The sequence below is a fragment of the Castor canadensis genome, chromosome 1 (genome assembly GCF_047511655.1).
Source record: "Castor canadensis chromosome 1, mCasCan1.hap1v2, whole genome shotgun sequence".
In the NCBI taxonomy this organism is placed as follows: Eukaryota; Metazoa; Chordata; class Mammalia; order Rodentia; family Castoridae; genus Castor; species Castor canadensis.
This window is the reverse complement of record NC_133386.1, coordinates 113,761,754-113,781,965: the sequence shown is the minus strand read 5'-3', so window position 1 is coordinate 113,781,965 and position 20,212 is coordinate 113,761,754. Positions and strand designations below refer to the sequence as shown.

At 38.4% G+C, this 20,212-nt stretch overlaps 1 pseudogene; it reads left to right on the top strand.

Moving 5' to 3' along the window:
- Positions 1–20,212, top strand: part of LOC109679001 (deuterosome assembly protein 1-like) — a 569,124-nt pseudogene that overhangs the window by 341,647 nt on the left and 207,265 nt on the right.

Genomic DNA, 20,212 nt, shown 5'->3' with positions numbered 1-20,212 from the left:
AGACTTATGTGTCAGACCCAAAGCTTCAAAAATAAAGAAGAGAACATAGGAGAGATGAGATGCCTTGGGACGTTGACCTTGGCAAATTACTTTCCAGGCATGTCCCCAAATGCACAGAAAACAAACAGGCAAGCAAAAGAGTGACCAGTGGGATTATTTCAAGCTAAAAAGTTTCGGTACAACAAAGGGAATAACAGATCAAAGAAGTGCTAATATCTACAGTGCATAAGGAGCTCAAACAATATAATAGCAAAAAAAATATCGAACAACCCAATTTAAAAATGGGCTAACAACCACCGTGTTTTCTTTCTTTTTCCTTTTCTTTTTTTTTTTTTGTCAGTGTTTTGAGACAGTAGTTCAAGCTGTTCTCAAATTCACAATCCTGCCTCAGCCTCCTGAGTGCTGCAGTTATAGGTGTAGTCCACCACACCCATCTGGCATGTGACTTTCTCTTCCATTTCCCTGCACCCTTCCAACATACTTGTCACTACTACCTCCATTTACATCATCATTTTCTCCTTCCAGACCCAAAGTTCATATCCTGATGTTTTGATTCTAGGTTCCTCAGACTAGTCTGTCACCCTGCAAGTCTTTGTGCCTCCTTCCTATGTCTCCATGCATTAAAAGATCAGTGCAGAAGGATTTGGCCTGACTCCAGGACCCTTCTTTAGTGAACTGCTTCCAAAGTGAGGACAAGGATTTGCATATCTAAGCAGACACTGTCTACCAAGTCTCCAAAGCGGGAAATCTCAGAAAACTTTTTTCTTCTTTTTTAACTCCTCAATCAACTTTTCTAAAATTGAAAAAATAATACCTAACTTTATGGGGATGTTGCAAAGATCCATGAGAAGAAGTAGAGGAAAAATACTCGGCAGAATATGAGTTTGCATTTCACTAAAGGAAGTAGCAAACAAACAAAAAATATCAATTCCCAGCTATGTGAAGACTAAACCAAGCCTTTTTAAATTTTATTTTAAAACTCACAAAATTTAGCAGCAAATATTAATGATAATGAGACAGATGAACTGCTAGTGATTATCTCTAGAAAAAGGCTCTAGGAACAGTCAAAGGAATAAAGATTTTTACAAATAATATCTCATTGTTTATGAGAATAAGCAAAGACTGTTTCTTCAGAGCTTACCTAAAAGGGAATCCCCCCCTATCCTCTTTATTTGCAGAAACTCCATGACAGGGGAGTGGGAAGGCTTTGAATAGGGAAAAGGAAAGCCTCAGGTCTACAGTGATCAGGAGCCATTGGGATAGGGAAGCTGGAGACAGGATCCCCAGAGCAGGGTAGCCTGTGAGATTGGTTTGGGGAACCGAGTTGTCCTCCTCCAATTGTTCCAACATCTTGACTGCTCTGGGATAAGTGCTGTGGACTTCACTGATGGTTCATCTGCACATTCAGACTTTAGCATTGAAATGCAGAAGACAAGGTACACAGAAAAGTCTTCAGGACACTGATGACTGTATTCAAGTACTTTAAGATCTACTCTGTTGAAAAGGCTTGAACGGTCTCATTAGATGGAATTAGCACTAGTAGGTGGTCCTAGGTTCTCTTTAGTATAAAAGAGAAACTCATTGCTACCTAGAGGCAGTCTCAGATAATAGTTGCATATTAATGGGAGAACACATACCAGGTGGGTGACCTCTTTGTAGTGAAGTTGTAAAAGATCACAAACCTTGGCATGCATCAGAGTCCTATCATACTGAATCTCATCAGTTGTATATGATAGATGATTGTTTAAAGAAATATTTGTGAGAAAAGGCCAGGTTTACTGGCACTCATCTATAATCCCAGCTACTTGGGAGACAGAGATCAGAAGGAACATGGTACAAAGCCAGCTGGGGCAAAAAAAAATTAGCAAGATCCCATCTCAACAAATAAGCCAGGCATACTGATGCATGCTTGCAATCCTAGCTACACAGAAGGCATATAGGTAGAAGGATTGTGGTCCCAGGAAAAATGGAGGACCCTATCTGGAAAATAACTAAAAGCAAAAATAGGGATAGGGAATGGTTCAAGTGGTGTGATGCAGAGAGTTCATGTAAATTTTGCATACAATAGCCATAACCAGAAAATAAACATTCGTTCATCTAAGTGCATAATTCCCATACTATTTGGGGCCTATATTTTAATTCTGTGAACATGGTGTATTCCTGTAAGCCAAGGAGATAGCAATAAAAGGAACTCATTTATTCTTCAGCACATACTGAGCATCCACTAAGTGCTGGAGCAGGGTGCGAGGCTCTGGTAAGAGTGATGAACTGGACTAATATAGTCCTTTTTTTCTTAGAGCTTACACAAGCAGAAAAACAAAATTTCTTTACATGTTATTTTGAAAAAGAAAAATGGTGTGAAACCATAAGGCCATGGTTCTGCTTTTTTTCTTTACATCATAACTCCAATTAAAATTCAATCAAGTTATTTATTGAGGAATTAGTACACTTTTTTCCTCAGATTTGTTTTGAGTTTTTAAGTATAAATTGCAAGAGACTTTGGGCCTTAGTCCAGGACTACTATAGAGGATTTCAGCATGGTACTGTCAACTTAAAACCTCTCTGATATCAGAGCTAAATCAACATCCCTTGTTAGGTCAGCTCTGGGTGTTTAGAGTGATGCTGAAGATTCGCAGTCGTTGAGTTATGACATCTCTTTCTAACCCATACTGCAATCGAGTGAACTTGTACTCTTTTGTCAAGCATCTTTTACTGTGTACTACATGGGAGGGCATGTAAGATGGCAAGGAACTTCCTTGGATCTGACCTCTCCACCAATTAGCTGTATATTCTTGGGCCTCCGTTTTTCAAATTGCTAAATGATCTTTCATTAGCCCTAAAGTTCTGATTTAGTAAAAGTAAATGGAGGCGATGTCCTTTTACACCTGCCTCTTCCTCTTACCCTCCCTGCTACATAAATATACTAGAAGCCTGATCATCTCCACTGAAATGACCCACTTACCTAATGTGGGCGTTGGTGTGTCCCTCACATGTCCAGCTCCCTAGGGAAGGTCTCCACTTGTTTGAAGGAGAACCCTGCACTGGGAGCACCTAGCAGTCTGTCTTCTTGCCCACTTTCCTTTCTGGAGTCCTCTCTGTGACCTCCTTAGACCCAGATGTTGTCACCCATGTGGCTTTTAGTGCCCAATGCCTTAAACTTAGGCTGTGATGACCATGTCCAAACGATTTTTTCTAACAGACAGCCCACTGAGTTCCCCTCTTTGAGGAGCAGCACTGTAGCCCACTTGTCCTCTGGGATCTGGTCCTACCTAGATTAGACTTGCTTTCCTGTCCCTCACAGGCATGACTGACACCCAGTTTGCTTCTGTCAGTCCTCCTCCAGTTATGATGCAGGTCAGTACACATGTACTTACTTGTAAGAGCATTAATCCTTATACTAAAGCTTAATCATTTTTTCAGAATTAGCATATTCCCTACAATTAGCCCACTCTAAAAAAAGGTTATTTTTTAAAATTAAGTGTGTGTACACTATTAGTTCTGAAATTACTTTTAGTTTTAATTTAAAAATATCTAGCTTTTGGACTTTTTCCTAAATAATTGAACAACTTGAGGAAATGACCGAGCTATGAAGTATAGTAACTTTTCTTGCCCTCACATTTCATTCTTTTAAAATGTATTCTGCTTTTCTATAATTGCCAGAGCGTCCCCTTGTGAGGCTGAGCTTCAGGAACTAATGGAACAAATTGACATTATGGTAAGCAACAAAAAATTGGACTGGGAAAGGAAGATGCGGGCTTTGGAGACACGACTGGACCTTCGCGATCAAGAGCTGGCAAATGCACAGACGTGCTTGGATCAGAAAGGCCAAGAGGTACCAACTTCCCGTGTCAATGAAGTACAGCCTGTCAGACTCTCTCAAATGGTGTTTACCCACCAGGCTACGTTTTCCACTATGGATACTTTTCTTAGGCATCGACATTAAACATTTATCATTTAAAATTCTGTCAGCCAGTAATATATTACAGGTATGATATCAAATCAGTCCATAGACATTTACTGGTAAAGACAGAGCTATAGTGTGTGTGCTATCTATAAAAGTAAAAACTTAATATACATGTGAAACAAATATTGTTTGAATTATTTTACTGCTATAGAAATAAAGAAGTGGTCGAAAGTAGACAAAACCATGTCTTTGTTAAAGCAGAGTTCAAGGCATTATTTACCTCTTCTATTCTGGTAGAAGAATATTTCCTGAAAATTAGATGTCAAGAATTGATTGTAGGAGCTGGGGCATGGCTCAATGGTAGAGCACTTACCTAGCAAGTGCAAGGCCCTGAGTTCAAACCCCAGTACAACACATAAATAACAAATAAATAGATAGGTAGTATTTAAAAAAGAAAGAAGTGATTGTAGAACAGAGGAGACCAGACTTGGAAAATGTGTGTCCGTGTGTGCCTGAAGCGCCCACTGAGGGAGTGCCCCCAGCTGCTGCAGGGCTGGTCACTGCCAATCTGCTGCCTCTAGAAGAATGAGTGTGAAAGCTCTCTGACCTACAGAGTCCTGGAAAATCATCAGGCTTAGTTAACGTGGACTTCATGTCTCTGGATTTTTCTTTTGGATGAGGCATAAGAGAAATGTTTACTAATCATATATTAAAACATCATCAGTTAACATACTTATCAGCCATATTTCTACCTTTATTGGCTTTTTGGTGGAACTGAGTTTTTGGCATTGCTAGCTATGTTCCTGGTTGCTTCAGTCAATGTTATCTAGTTTCCCTTCACAATCAAGGCAGGCCACCAGTCCTGGCATATGCAAGGACTTATTCTGTCACTTCAATTCCGTAATGACACAGGCATGTAAACACATGGCTTCCCTATAATTAAGTAGACAAATTCAATAAGCCAAATCCTTAACAACTGCTCTTCATGGTACCCACTAAAGCAGAGCTGGCCTTGCAGACAGTGGAGCCTAAAAAGAAAAAAAAAATGAATTATGCTAGTAGAAGTTTTGCCTGAGTGAGGATGACATAGCTTCCCCAAAAGACAGTGCAAAGTAAATTCTAACTCTTCATTTAAAACATGTTAGTGATAAGGATCTTTTGTTCAGCAGCCACATGCACTGTCCTAATGCGTACCTCGAAGAATAGTGCTAGTGGTGTTTGGATTTTGTGAATTTAATTATTAATAGCTATTTTAAGAACCACAGCACAAATATTTATTCTTGGTTTGGCACACGATTTTATATGTATTGTGTTTCTCTTCTGTACATCTGATTTTGTCAGGCAAAATTTAGAAAAACCAAAATTAAATATGATTTTTAATGTAGGTGGGATTACTTCGACAGAAGTTGGACAGTCTAGAAAAATGTAATTTGGCAATGACTCAGAATTATGAAGGACAACTACAAACCCTAAAAGCTCAAGTAAGAAAACGTATTAAAATTTAATATTATGCATTGATGTATACTTTGGCCTGTAAAACTGTCTTAATTTTATTTAAGCTGCTTGTTTTTAATGCAAGCAAAAGTCCTTGTATTTTAATCACATTCAACCCTGTCTTTTGCTATTTTATGTATGCTAATTTTTTCTCTCTTACTAGATTGTTAGCTCCATCTGTCTTCTGTACCCTTCGCTGTTATTACACTGCTAGATAAACAGCTTTCTGTTTCTCCGTAGACTTACTTATTAATTAAATTATAATCCTTAGCTATATGACAACAACAAAAAGCAATTAGCTTTTGTGATTATTGCTACCTAATAGAAATGCCCTTTATTCTACAGCAGTTTAAAATATGTAAGTTTGCTGTTATGAAATAGGTAATTGAAAGAATAAAACTGGCTTTACTTGGTGGGGTAGTTCATAGGTGACCATGCTTGTGCTGCAGCACGTGACAGATACTGATTTCTGTCTTACTCATCCCTGTAGCTTCCCACTGTGCTGGCAAGGTCACCTCCTCTCCTTCAGGTATCACACAGGGCAGTAATCACCTGAGCATCTCAGATGCAGATGCTGTATCGTTGCTTAACCTAGTAAGTGAATCAAAATGGGGAATATGGTTTGGTTATGAAATTACACTTTATAACCAACTTCTCTTGGACTGCGAAGATTTCACATGTGAGAATCTAGATAAAGAAGCCCAAAGTAGTGCTCCTCTATAAGTACATTTTCAGGGAAGAGATTCATCCATTAAGACTGGAATATAAAGCACTGGATGTCACTTAATTGGTATGATCTTCTGAGACTAGCTTAATCTTTCTAGACATTTCACCTGCAATTCAGTTAACTGCCACTAAACTGCAGGTTGGATTATTAAACTACATACAGTGTTTTCCTAGCCAAGTTTCAAGCATTTAAAATTTTAAGTCAATCAACTGTTTTTTTCTACAGATAACATAAATAAATCAGTAATATAAATAAATATCAAATACAATGTATACTTGTATTTGAGACTTCTGCTTCTGAAAAGACAACTAGATGTACTTTTCTCTATCTTCCTGATAAATGCAGTTAAAAATCCTACACATTATTTATTAAACAACATAAGAAGACAGTAGAAAGTGGAAAGAAGGGACAGACTGTTTAGGAACCTTAGGAACCAAAACAATGACACGGGGGTGAGTTCACTGGGATTTTCTTTTTGTTTCACACACTCCAGACTGCTTAACACAGAAGTAAGCAACCGAGACACATCAGTAGGTACAAACAAATTCACAAAAAGAGCCCTAAAGAAGGTCTGTTGTCTCTAGCCAAAAGACCAAGAAGGAGATGTCTAAAAAGATAAAACATTTGTAGATAATAACCACTCTGCTCCAGCCAAACACCACAGAAAAAAATATAACCCTACCTCTACCAATTTAGCAGTGGACTTCCACCCTCTCCAAGCTAGAACAAGGTAGCCCAGGCCCTCTGCTTGAGAGGTGCCTGGAAGACTGGGTAGGGAGACAAGGCCTTCCCTAGCCAATGGGATCAGTGAGAACCATGTGGAGCCTGGGTTTATATGCCAGCCATTTTGTAATGAGCTGCCTCTCCCCTTACTCTCTAAGGTGGTATCAGAGGAAGCCTTGAGGAGGGTCTCCAAAGCATAGTAGTAACAAGGCCATTCCCCACCTCCACTACAGTATCACTGAAAGCCACGTGAGAAGCAGTGACAAGGCATCCATGCCCCTCCAGTTACAGCAATGTCAGCCAAAGACCTGGGGGGAGGCCAAACTCCTACTCAGTGGCAATAAGGAGCACCTGACCCTAGGTACCAACTGAAGGCAAGTTAAGCTCTGGACCTCCACTGCCATGTGGTAGTAACGAGACGGCCCTCCATTTTCCCTGCCAAGATTTGTCAGAAAAGACCTGCTAAAACACAATATTTAATTAAAACTCAGAGTCTCATGACATAATATCCCCAAATATCCATGTTTCAGTAGGAGGTCTATTATGATAGCAAGAAACAGGAAGATCTTTAATGAGAAAGCATAACCAACAGATGCCAGTGCCAAGGTAGCACAGATGTAAGAAGTAAATGAAAGATGAGGACTTTAAAGCAGATATTATAAAAATGCTTCAATGAGCAATTAAAAACATGCTTGAAATTAGGGAAAAATTAGAAAATTCTAGAAAAGAAATGATACTTTATAACTGAAAAATACAATAATCTAACTAAAAATTCAGTGGAAGGGCTCAGAAGTAAGATAGAGAAGAAAAGGAAAAGATCCATTACTTCATAGATAGTACAAGAGAAACTGCCTGATGTGAGCAATAGAAAGACTAAAATTCATGTCATCGAATCCCAGAAGGAGAGGAGAAAGGGGGTAAAAAAAGTATTGAAATAATGCCTATAAAGTTCCAAAATTTGGCAAAAATGGAAACCTATAGATTCAAGACGCTGAGTCAACCTCCAACAGGATAAACCCAAGGAAATGTATGGCAAACACACTACAGTCAAAGTTCCCAAAACAAAAACAAATAATAAGCCTTGGAGGCAGCAAGAGAGAAATGACATCTTACTTATGCGCATAGATTTCACATCCCAAATCATGGAGGCCAAGGAAGTGGCACAATGTATTTCAAGAGCTGAAAAACAGAATTATCAACCAAGAATGCTATGTTCAGCAAAAATATCCTTTAGGAATGAAGGAGAAATCAAGACATTGTCAAAAGAAGTAAAACTGAGAGCATTTGTCACCAGAAGACTTATCCTAAAACAATGGCTAAAAGGAAGTTCTCTTTACAGAAAAGAAATGATAAAGAAGGAATCTTGAGACATCAGAAATGAAAAAGAAAACAGGACAAAGTGAAAACAAGAATAAATGGCAATAAACTTGCCTTCTGTTCTTTAATTTTCTAAATTGCTGGCTTAAAAAAACTATAATGGGCTGGCAGAGTGACTTTAAGTGGTAGAGCACCTGCCTAGCAAGCATGTGGTCCTGAGTTCAAACACCAGTACCACCAAAAAATGCATAACAATGTCTGTAATGTGTGTAGAGGAAATACTTAGGACAATTATGTTATAAATTGGAAGGATAAAGAACAGTAAGATTTCTACATTTGAATTGAGAAAATACCAATGCCAGTAGACTGCGATAAATCACGTAAGTACCATGTAATACCAAGACAACCGCCAAAACTACAGAAAGATGTACATCACAATAAAGTCCAAGGAAAAGAAGAAAGTGAAAACAGAGATCCCAAACAGGAGAAAAAACAGAAAACAAAACAAAACAAGAAAGTCAAGCTTAAACTTAACAAATCAATAATTACATTAAATAGAAATTGACTAAATAAACCAATTAAAATAAAGTAATAGAGGAGTAAATTTTTTAAATGACCCAACTCTATGCTCTGTTCCAGACACTCACTTCAACTATAGTTAAATAGGCAAGCTGTAAGTAAAAAGATTGAAAAATATGCATGCAAATATTAATCAAGAGAAAACACAAGTGGTTCCAGGATGATTCAGTGGAAAAAGACAAGTCTCTTCAACAAATGCACAGGGACAACCACATATCCACATGCTAAAGAATTAGGTTGGGCCCTTGCCTTAAACCTTGATAAAAATGCAAAAGCTAAGTCTATAAAATTTGTAGAGGAAAACATGGGAGCAAACCTTTGTGACCTTGGATTAGGCAATGGTTACTTAGGTATTCACAAACAACAAAAATATTAGATAAACTTGACTGTCAGAATTTTTCAAGCTTCAAAGAGCACCATCTGCAGAATGAAAAACAGCATACAGAATGGAAAAAATATTTGTAAATCGTGTATAATATAAAAATAACATTCACTGCTTGTATTCATTTTCTGTTGCTATGATAAAATACCTGAGGCTGAGCATTTTTAAGAGGTTTAATGTAGCTCACAGTTTTGGAGACTGAAAGTCCTAGATCAGAAAACCCCATAACCTCCCTGTTTGGCCCCTCGTGGGGGCTCCTCTGACTGTTAGAATACAGTTGATGACATGACAGTGGCGAGAATTTGTATGAGCGTAATCACATGTCAAGACAGGAAGCTAGAGAGACTCAGGAGTCAGACTTGCTCTTTTTATAACAGCCCTCTCTCTCAGAAAGTAACAAGGGTCTGATGAAACTACAATAATGCCTTCCAAGTATAGCAACCCAATGACAAGATCACCTGTTAGGCACTACCTGCTAAAGGCTCCGCCACCTCTCAACAGCACACACTGAGAACCAATTCTCGGCAATGAGCTTTTGTATGTGGGACACACTCTGACCAAATCCAAGCCATAGCTCACTGATCAACAATAAAAAGACAGATTTGAATAGACAGCTCTCCAATAAGATACATGGATGGTCAATAAGCACATGCAAAACTACTGAACACCACTAGTCATTAGGGAAACATAAATCAGAGCCACAGTGAGAAGCCCCCGCACACCTTGGGGAAGGCTGTAATAAAAACATTATCAAGTGTTGATGAGGATACGGGGAAACTGCAACCCAGTACATCGTGAGCAGGTATATGAAGTGGGGCGCCCCTCGGGAAAACAGTTCAGCAGATTCTGCAAAAGTTAGAGTTCCTATAGAATGCAGCAGTTCCACTCCTAAGTATAAATTCATGAGGAATGAAAGCACATAGCCACACAAAAACTTGCATGTAAATGTTCATAGCAGCTTCTTCATACTTTCCCTGAAGTGAAAGAACTCAAATGCCCAACAACTGATGAATGGTAAACAAACCGTGGTATATACATGCAATGGAATCTGTTCAGGTAAATTTTAGGGTAAGTGAAATACATTTCATAAGAAATCATATGAGGCAAAAAATGCAAAAGTAGCTACTTTAATATCAGATAAAGTAGACACAATTATTCATAACTTTATTTGTAATAGGCAAAAGCTGGAAACAAAGTCTCAGTATGTAAATGGTTAAACACACTGTGATGCATTCATACAATGAAATACTCAGCACTAAAGAGGAATCACTAATGATATGGGCGTGGACCTTGAGGACATTAAGCCGAATGAAAAGCTCCAATCGCAGAGGGTCATATACACATTATGTACTATTTTATAATATTCCCAAGATGACAGTTACCAAAATGGAAAGACATTACTGGTTACCAGAAACTAGGAGCAGGAGGACGAGGGGGATGTGTGTGGCTCTCAGCAGGTAGCAGGAGATTGACCTTTGTGGTGATAGAATAGTTCTGTGAATCTCTCTCTCACTATCTCTCCCTCTCTCTCTCTCTTTCTCTCTCTTGGTGCCCCTGACCTCATGTAAGCTGTGCCCCTGAGCTGCACCTCTGGCCTGAGTTCTGTATCTTGGTTTGATTGTGGTCGCTCAGCTCTACGCGTGATAAATGGCCGAGGGTATACACACAGATATAGGACCGATTTCAAATTGTTGGGTTTGATAATGTACGGTAGTTCATTAAGATGTACACATGTGGAGAAACTTGTGAAATGGGCCCAGAACCTCTCTGTGTAACTTTGCAACTTCCTTGGAACCTGTAGCTATTTCAGCATAAAAAGTATAACTAAAATACATTTGGAAGCAGATATATGGAAATTTCCTCAGTGCTGCTTATAGAAGTGTTACCTTTTACATCAACTATTCAGTTTCTTGGTTAAGGTCTATGCTGGTTATTTTATTATTTTTAATTAGCCACTGTTTACAAGATAGTTAAATGATGAAAACCAAGGGGTAGCTCACCTGCCCACGTGTCTACCCAGTGCAATGGAGGAAATGCAGCAGACACATTGAGTCTCTCTCTCCTCCTTGGCTTCGTCGTCATCGTTTTTTTCTATGTTGTCTTAAGCTGGTTATTTTATATATTGAGTTGCCAAAATTAAAATTGTCAACACAAGATGGCACTAAATAAAAGTAAGAAAAAATGTTTTAATTGTGAACTTTGCTATATATGGTTAAGACAAAACTGAACAAAACATTTATCAAGTGAATCGTTATTTAAGTGTGAAGTCAATGAAGTCCCAAATTTACATCAAGGCCAAATCCTGTTCAGCTTCAGTAATTTAATTTTAATAAACGGTTCTGTCTCACTAATTGGAACAGTTAAGCTTTATTGAACTTTGTCATCATGCCTTAAATTTTCAGAGATACACAAGAAGAAGCATGGTGAGCTCAAGCTAGAAAGAAATGCTGATAGTAAAATGTTAGTGTTTTTCTATTACAGTTTTCTAAGCTAACAAGCAACTTTGAAAAACTAAGATTACATCAGATGAAGCAAAACAAAGCTCACCGAAAAGAATTTCCTCACAGAGAAGACATGCCGTTTGAACTGAGCAATGTAAGCCAAAAATTAGAGGTGAGATATGTTTTCTTAGTTTCTTCAGGCGTCATAAAGATTGATTTCATGGGGGGCACTGAGGTGTCAGTTTCTAGTGCATGCGGGGGCGTGCACATGGTGGTAACAAACACCATTGCCAACCATCCTCTGTTGAGTACAGTTTCCTCCCTTCCAGCACTTCATGAATTAAAACATCACTTTGATTTATGCATCTTTTATATATATCAGTATTTTGGGAGAGCCGAAAAACGTTCAAAGAAACTGCAGCTGTTGAGTGAAATTGAAGGACACCCCTGGGGTCAGTTACAGCAGATACCTAATAAATCTTTTAATGGCCATTTAACTCTTAGGTACTTAAATCCCAAGGAAGCCTCACAATAGTGTTCAGAGCAGGACTTGACATTTCAGGGTTTTCTTTAAAGGCATAGCGCAACTCCAATTAAGTTGCGCTATTTCACCCAGAATGTCTGAAATCTTAGTTTGCTGTGTCACAGATGCCCTTATTCTCAGCTTTTTAAATTTCCAGCCTAGAAAACAAACACCAACTCTTTTCCTTCCCTATATGTGGGGAGCAGATTAAAGCCTATGAGAACTGGACACAAGCAAGGTGAGATGCAGTTAATTTCTTTTACCTGTAGGCAGAGATAGGCACAGCCCCTCCCATGAAACAGGGAAAGGCAGAAGAGCTTCTTCTCCTAAGTTGCTTTCAGAGAAGCAGGAACACACGTTTCTCCTGTTGCAATGTCACACCCCTTCCTGTGGCTCCACCCAGTTTGCTGCTATAAAAGACCCCTAAAGGAGGAAGAGGGGCTTTTGCTTTTTGGGGCTTTACTTTAGGCTTTTGGACTTTTTCCTTGGCTTTTGGCTTTTTGCTTTGGGGGACTTTTTGCTTTTGAATACTGGGAAGAAGCTTTTACTTTGGGCCTTTTGGTAAAGGAAGCTTTTGGAAGGGAAAAGAATTATTGAAGGGAAAAATTGCTGAAGGGAAAAGAATTGTTGAAGGGAAAATGTTAAAGAGGGGTTGATGGAAAGTCTGCACCCAGAACTTTAACAGAACTTTAACAGAAAGCAAGGCTGAGAAAGAACTTCATACATAGATCTTAGGAAAGCTAAAGAAAAGCCAAAGAGAACATGGGACAGTGCACAGTGCAAGTCTTAAGGGCGAGACCTTAAGAGTTATGTATGTGCAGTTTTGTGGCTGCTGTTTGCTAGTTTGAGCACTGAAGCTTTGAGAGAGATGGGACAGTGGAAGCCTAGGGGCAAAAGACTTGAAGGGCAATTAAGCTAAAGATAAGCTAAGAGCAAACATGGGACAGTGGGAGCCTAAGGAAAGAGGTTTTAAGCAAGGTTTTAAAGAAGACTTTAGAAGCAAGATTTTAAAGAACTACAAGAAGTAAGGCCTTAAAAAATCAAGATAGAGAAAAGAAGCAATGAGGGTTGTGCATTTCCAGCTGAGTGTACAACACACCTGACCCCAGATTTCTGTCTGTCTGTCTATCCTGTGTCTTTTCTAAAATCTCCAGTCGCCCCCAGTTAAACCCAGTTAGGTCCTGAAATAACCAAGGAGCACGAGAGAAAGCCTCGCTCCAGCAAGGGAGGGAGTGCGAGAAACAGCACCCCCTTCAGCTATATGCTTTAATATCCCTGCTGCAGGTTATGAGTGGCTCATGGATTCTACTATAAAATCCTATAGTCTGACTTCAGCAGGGCTTCCCACCTATAGATAGATAGTGCTGCTGTCTGTCTGTCTATCTATTGGCAGTACTGGGGTTTGAACTCAGAGCCTTGCGCTTGCTAGGCAGGTGCTCTACCCCTTTGAGCCACACCCCCAGCCCTTCCGGCTTTAGTTAGTTTTTTGAATAGGGTCTCACTTTTTGCCTGGGTTGGCTTCAGACAGCAATATTCCTATGTATGCCTCCTACATAGCTTGGTCTACAGCTGTGAGGCACTATGCCTGACATATTTGTTGAGATAGAGGTCTCAATTTCTTTCATTCTTCTCAAACCCTAAACTGCAGCACCACCATCCCCAGCCAACAATCCTATTTATCCTACTTATTGTCTGGTAATGGTTTTCCACCTTTCAATGACAAAGATTAGAGACTTTTAGGAACTTTTGGTCTGGCTTTTCTCTTACTTTTCATATTGCACCCCAGATCTGCCCTTTGTCTTTCCTCCTGTCTAGTTGTCTTGGCCCCATTTCATGTATCACCATCATACTCTTCAAGTAACTGTATTTCTGCCCCAAATATCTTTAATACCAGAGAAAAATAAAGTCTGGAATCATAGCCCTTAAACTATACTATTGCAAAAACTTTGTAGGAAGTCCTGGGTTTTATCTTTAGAAGTCCTGCAAATTTTACATCTTGTAGGGTAATATTTGAAATTCCAAAAGCTCCACAATCCCAAACCTTATTGAATATTGGCATAATGCCACAAGTGGAAGATTCCACACCTGATCTCATATAAGTTAAAGTCAAAACACAGGCACACAAAAATATTGTATAAAATTAGCTTCGAGCTAGTGTGTGTAAGGTACGTGGGAAACAAATGAATTTTGTGTTTCAGCTTGGGTTGCATCTCTAAGGTGTCTCATTGTGTGCAGGCAAATATTCCAGAATCTGAAACACTCTAGTCCCAGCATTTCAGATAAGGGATGCTCAGTCGTAGTCACAGATCCAACATGCTGATTTGATACATTTTTGCTTAGCTGTTTTCCTACTAGGTAAAGAGTGAACTTACTTTTTCTCCCTCAGGACCCAGACACACAAATGAAAGGAGCCCTTTAAATGAATAATGTTCTTCAATTTGTGTTTGTCTCCCTACTTTTCAAAGGAATTTAGAGCAAAATCAAGAGAATGGGACAAGCAAGAGATACTATATCAGACGCACCTGGTTTCTTTAGATGCTCAACAGAAACTACTGTCTGAAAAATGTAATCAATTTCAGGTAAATTATCTAATACTTTTCTCTAAATTAGAAAAAATACAGGCTAAGTATTGCCATCTTTGCCATTCAGCATGTAATTTATTTACAAACTGAAACATAAATGTAAGGAAAATAACCAGAGTAAGTCCACTGGTGGGTACAGTCACCAACACCTGTAATCTCTAATGACAAATATAGTCTACACGTCTGAAAGCATGATGCTATTAAAAATTCCACTGTATGTCTTCATTCGGGCATGGTGGTTCACGCCTATAATCCTACCACTCAGGAGGCAGAGATCAGAGGATCACAAGGTTGAAGCCATCCTGAGCAACATAGTGAGACCCTGTCTCAAAAACACACAAAAACTTCTCTTCTGCGTGGTCTGTTCATGCTCTGCTTGTTTTCCTTTTGTGGCATTTGTACTTCTTATTGATGTGTGGAAGTAGTATACATTAAGAATCATTAAACCTTTTTATGTGTGTTAGCAAACTTTTTCCCTACAATTCATTTGTTTCTGTTTTGCTTATTTTTGGTCATAAAGACATTTTTCAACTAGAGCATAATTGAATTCATAAATCTTTTCTTTTGGCAGCTTCTAGATTTTCTTTCTTGCTTAGTAAGATTTTTCTACCTCTCTTTTCTACCCTTCCCTACTCTACAATTTAGCAGTAAGATTAAAAAATACATTTTGTACTGCCTGAAATTGAGATTTTAGAACAAACAGTACTGCATTCTTCAAGCCCAACTCCATTGTTACAAAACATACTTAAAGAATTGGAGGTGTAGCTTAAGTGGTAGAGCACCTGCCTAATAGCCCAAGGCCCTTAGTTCACACTCCAGTACCACCAAAAAAAATATATTTTATTGATTCTTTCATTCTTTTATTCTGTGTAAGTTTAAATATAATGTTCTTCACTTAATTCATTCAGTTCTCATATTTCTCAGAAACAGGCGCAAAATTACCAAACTCAACTAAATGGTAAAAAACAGTGCATTGAAGACAGCAGCTCTGAAATTCCTCATTTGGTTGGTGAAGCAGATTCCAATTGTGAAACCAAAGAAAGAGATGAATTCATTATTGAAAAATTAAAGTCAGCTGTGAGTGAAATAGCACTAAGCAGGAACAAGCTACAAGATGAAAATCAGAAGCTCTTACAGGAACTCAGAATGTACCAAAGACAGTGCCAGGTGGAGAATTACTTTTAATTTTCCTGTGGATTGTGTAAGTGCTGAATCACCAGGTATAGGATTAGAAAGCTGGCATTCTGTCACACGTGTAAGTCAGTTCATACTTTCTCTTAGTAAGTAATTCTCATGAGTAGATTCATTAATGACGCAGATACCTCACTGCGCTGGAGTGCGCTTTGGTTCTGCAGCAGAATGATAGTAATTATCACTAGTGCATCGTAACACAGTCACATACAGACCCCATGCCTAAAACCAGACCTGCTAACCATACACCTCCCTCTGTCCCCATGCCTCGTAACTCCCGGGAATCCTGGGTTAGAGATAGAGGATATCATGAAAGGTTAAGCAATCTAATAACTTCAGTGAGAGGCTTGGGAGGGTAACTCCTTCTGATTCTTCACTGGTAACTTGATGTATTAGCTTTCCATCACTATAACAAAACACCGAAATAATCAGTTTATAAAGATAAAAGGTTTATTTTGCTTACAGTTTTGGAATTCTAGTCCACTATTGGTTGACCCTATTGCTTTGGGCCTATGGTAGGGCAGAACTTGATGTTAGAAATATGTGATAGAATAAAGCCACTCACTTCATGACCAGGAAGCAAGTCACACCCCCATTGACTTCAAGGCTTCTCACTCTGCTCACATCCCTAGGGTTCAGCAACTTCCCAGCAGTGCCACCCTATGCACCAAACCTTTGGGAGACATTTAATGTCCAAACTATAGCACCTATCATAATCACCTACCAAGCAGTGGTCTAGAATTTGTTTTTAGGTAACCTTAACATTGTAGATGTAATAGATCATTTATCCAATTATTTTTTCGTCTTTCTCTTTCTTGTAATCATTAGGAAAATTTTAAAGTATCCGTCAAAATTAGCCGTTGCTGACTTCCTAACTGTGAAAGAATTATTTATATTTTACTCCTCTGCTTGAGACATTCTGTGGTTTTCTCTCTCATTCTCAGTTTTTTTATCTCCTACCTCCAAACATTCAGCTACTTACTACCATTTCTTTATGCAATTGGTCCATCATTGGCCACACTCTCTTCCCTACCCATCCTACAATACACTTTTTGAAGTCACTATCTGAGCAGACTTCCAATTTTTCCCAGCACTGCAGGAAAAAAATAACTCAGCAGGCTGTGGTCATGAACCTGAAATGCATATTCAGTATTGTTCAGCAAATTTTACTTCCACTTGTCTAACTGTTCCATTCTGATTGTAAACCATTTCAAATCTCCTTTACTCTCAAAACTACTCCCATTTCTAACCTCCACCTTCCTTCTGCAGTTATCAAATGATGTTATCTTATTCTTCACACAAATAGAAATCTAATAGATAGCCAGTCTTTTAATCTCCTCATATTCCAAATGCATAAACTTAACCTGTAGTCCATTTTCCTTCTTTCCTGTTGCAAAAGAGGATGGATTCTCTTTTGCTTTATGCAGTTCTTACACTTGTGCTTTGGGGCTCATCCTACCCACTTTCTCAGAAATGTGACACCACTGCTGTTAACCCGTTCTCTCCTAACCAAATCTTCTCCAATAGCTACTGGACTTTCTCAAGCATCTCCTCTTAGCAGTACTAAACATTGGCCCACAGGACTGCTGGTATTTGTAGTTACTGACTGAAGTATGGCTGCCCTTGTACAAGAGGGAAGTCTTGGATAATAATTCAATTTGTTTGCCAACTTTGCCATTAAGTTAATGGCTTTTGCCATTGGATTATTATCTTTCTTAACCTGAAAGTACTTGTGTTGATTCAAATTGGATGGATTGCATTTTATTTGAACTTTTATGTTTCATTCTTTCAATTTTATGTGCAATGTGACATGTTTATGTTATGATTTGATTACTTGTTGTCTTTCTCCCTACATATAAGCTCACTGAGGACAGTTCTGTGTCTGCATCCCCAGAACACATAACAAGAGCGCCATAAATACTTGTTGTATAAATGAGTGGTGGAATGGAATTCTTTAAGACAGAGCAAGCAAAGGACTGACTATTGTTGTTTTAAGTAGGCTAGTTTATACATGTTAAATATTTTAAAGGTATTGCACATGATGATATAAAAATGAGCATTAGAAATTTTCAATGTTTTATGCAGGCCATGGAAGCTGGACTCTCAGAGGTGAAAAATGAGTTACAGTCACGTGATGATCTCTTGAGAATTATAGAAATGGAGCGATTGCAGTTACACAGAGAATTATGGAAAATAGGAGAGTGCCAGAATGCCGAAGAAAATAAGAAAAGGTACAGTTATTGAGTTTGACAGCCTAATGACAACAATGCAAAATGTTGCATTTGTATGCTTTTAAGAGTTTTATAATTGAAACTAGAATAAGCTCATTTTTTAATTACCATGTTGCTAACTAGTGGATGTTAAATATTAAAATTAAATTTTCATATGTGCAATTATTTTTACTTTATTAATTATTTTAATTGTCACAAAGTAATTGTGACATGTGTTTGTGGAATACAGTACATTTCATCATGTGTACATTGTGTGCTAATCAGGTAAGGGAATAATTGTTCCTCTTCTATTAGACCTTAGATACCAGTGTTTGACTTAAGGATATCTTCCAGTAGTGACATTTTTTTTTTTTTAGTTTTTATACTACCTCTTTATTTTACCATTTTTACATTTACTTACATGTGTATACATTGTTTGTGTCGTCTCCCCACACCCCCACTTCTGGGAAGAACCTATTCCACCATCTTGTTCTCCAGTTTTGTTGAAGAGAAAGCATAAGAGATAATAAGAAAGACATGGCATTTTTGCTAGCTTGAGATAAAGATAGCTATACAGAGAGATTCCTAGCATTGCTTCCATGCACCTGTGTATTGCAACCCACATTGGTTCATCTCTGCCAGACATCTTCACTACTTCCTATTCCCCTCCCCATAGTGGCCTCTGCAGTTTAAGATTACTATATTTGTTCCTTAACAGGGAGCACATCAACCTCATTCAAGTTTTAAGTTTCCTTTCTTGTCCTTATTTCTCCTGTGTGCATTCGCCCCTTAATGTGTGACTCATGTCCAATAATATTACTGCATTTGTTTTGGGTCTATAATCTACATATGAAGGAGAACATGCGCTTTCTGGCCTTCTGAGCCTGACTAACTTCGCTTAAGATGATGTTCTCTAGTTCCATCCACTTACTTGCGAATGACAAAATTTCATTCTTCTTTGTGGCTGAGTAAAATTCCATTGTTTGCAAATACCACATTTTCTTCATCCATTCATCAGTAGTGGGGCATCTTGGCTGTTTCCATAACTTGGTTATTGTAAATAGTGCTGCAATAAACATGGGTGTGCAAGTGCTTTTGTAATAACCTGAGTCTCATTCCTTCAGGTGTATCCCTAGGAGTGGTATTGCTGGATCATATGGCAGACCTATGCTTGGTTTTTTAAGAAGCCTCCATATTGCTTTCCAAAGTGGTTGTAGTAGCTTACATTCCCACCAGCAGGTGTATAAGGGTTCCTTTTTCCCCACATCCTCGCCAGCACCTGTTGTTGCTGATGTTTTTGATAATAGCTATTCTAACAGGAGTGAGGTAGAATCCTAGTGTGGTTTTGATTTGCATTTCCTTTATGGCCAGGGATGGTGAGCATTTTTTCATGTGTTTTTTGCCATTTGGATTTCCTCCTTTGAAAAAGTTCTGATTAGTTCATTCTCCCACTTCTTTATTGGTTCATTGATTTTTAGGGAGTTTAGTTTTTTGAGCTCCCTGTATGTTCTCGTTATGAGTTCTTTGTCTGATATATAGCTAGCAAATATTTTCTCCCATTCTGTGGGTGGTCTTTTCAATTTAGAGACCATATCTCTTGTGCAAAAGATTTTTAATTTCATGTAGTCCCATTTGTCCATCCTTTCTCTGCATGATGTTTTTATTGCTATGGCTCTGTAGTATAGTTTGAAGTCAAGTATTGTGATACCTCCCGCATTGCTCTTTGTGCTGAGTATTGCCTTGGCTATTTGCGGTCTCTTGTGTTTCCAAATGAACTTTAGCATAGATTTTTCAATCTCTGTGATGAATATCATTGAGATTTTGATGGGAATTGCATTGAATATATAGATTACTTTTGGTAGTATAGCCATTTTTATTATGTTGATTCTGCTATCCATGAGCATGGGAGATCTTTCCATCTTCAGTAGTCTTCCTTGATCTCTTTCTTCAGTGATTTGTAGTTCTCCTTGTAGAGGTCATTTACGTCCTTAAGTTTACTCCTAAACTTAATTTGATTTTTTTGAGGCTATTATAAATGGAATTGTTTTCCTATGTTCTTTCTCAGTTTGTTCATTGTTGATGTGTAGAATGGCTACTGATTTTTATAAGTTGATTTTGTATCCTGCTACATTGCTGAAG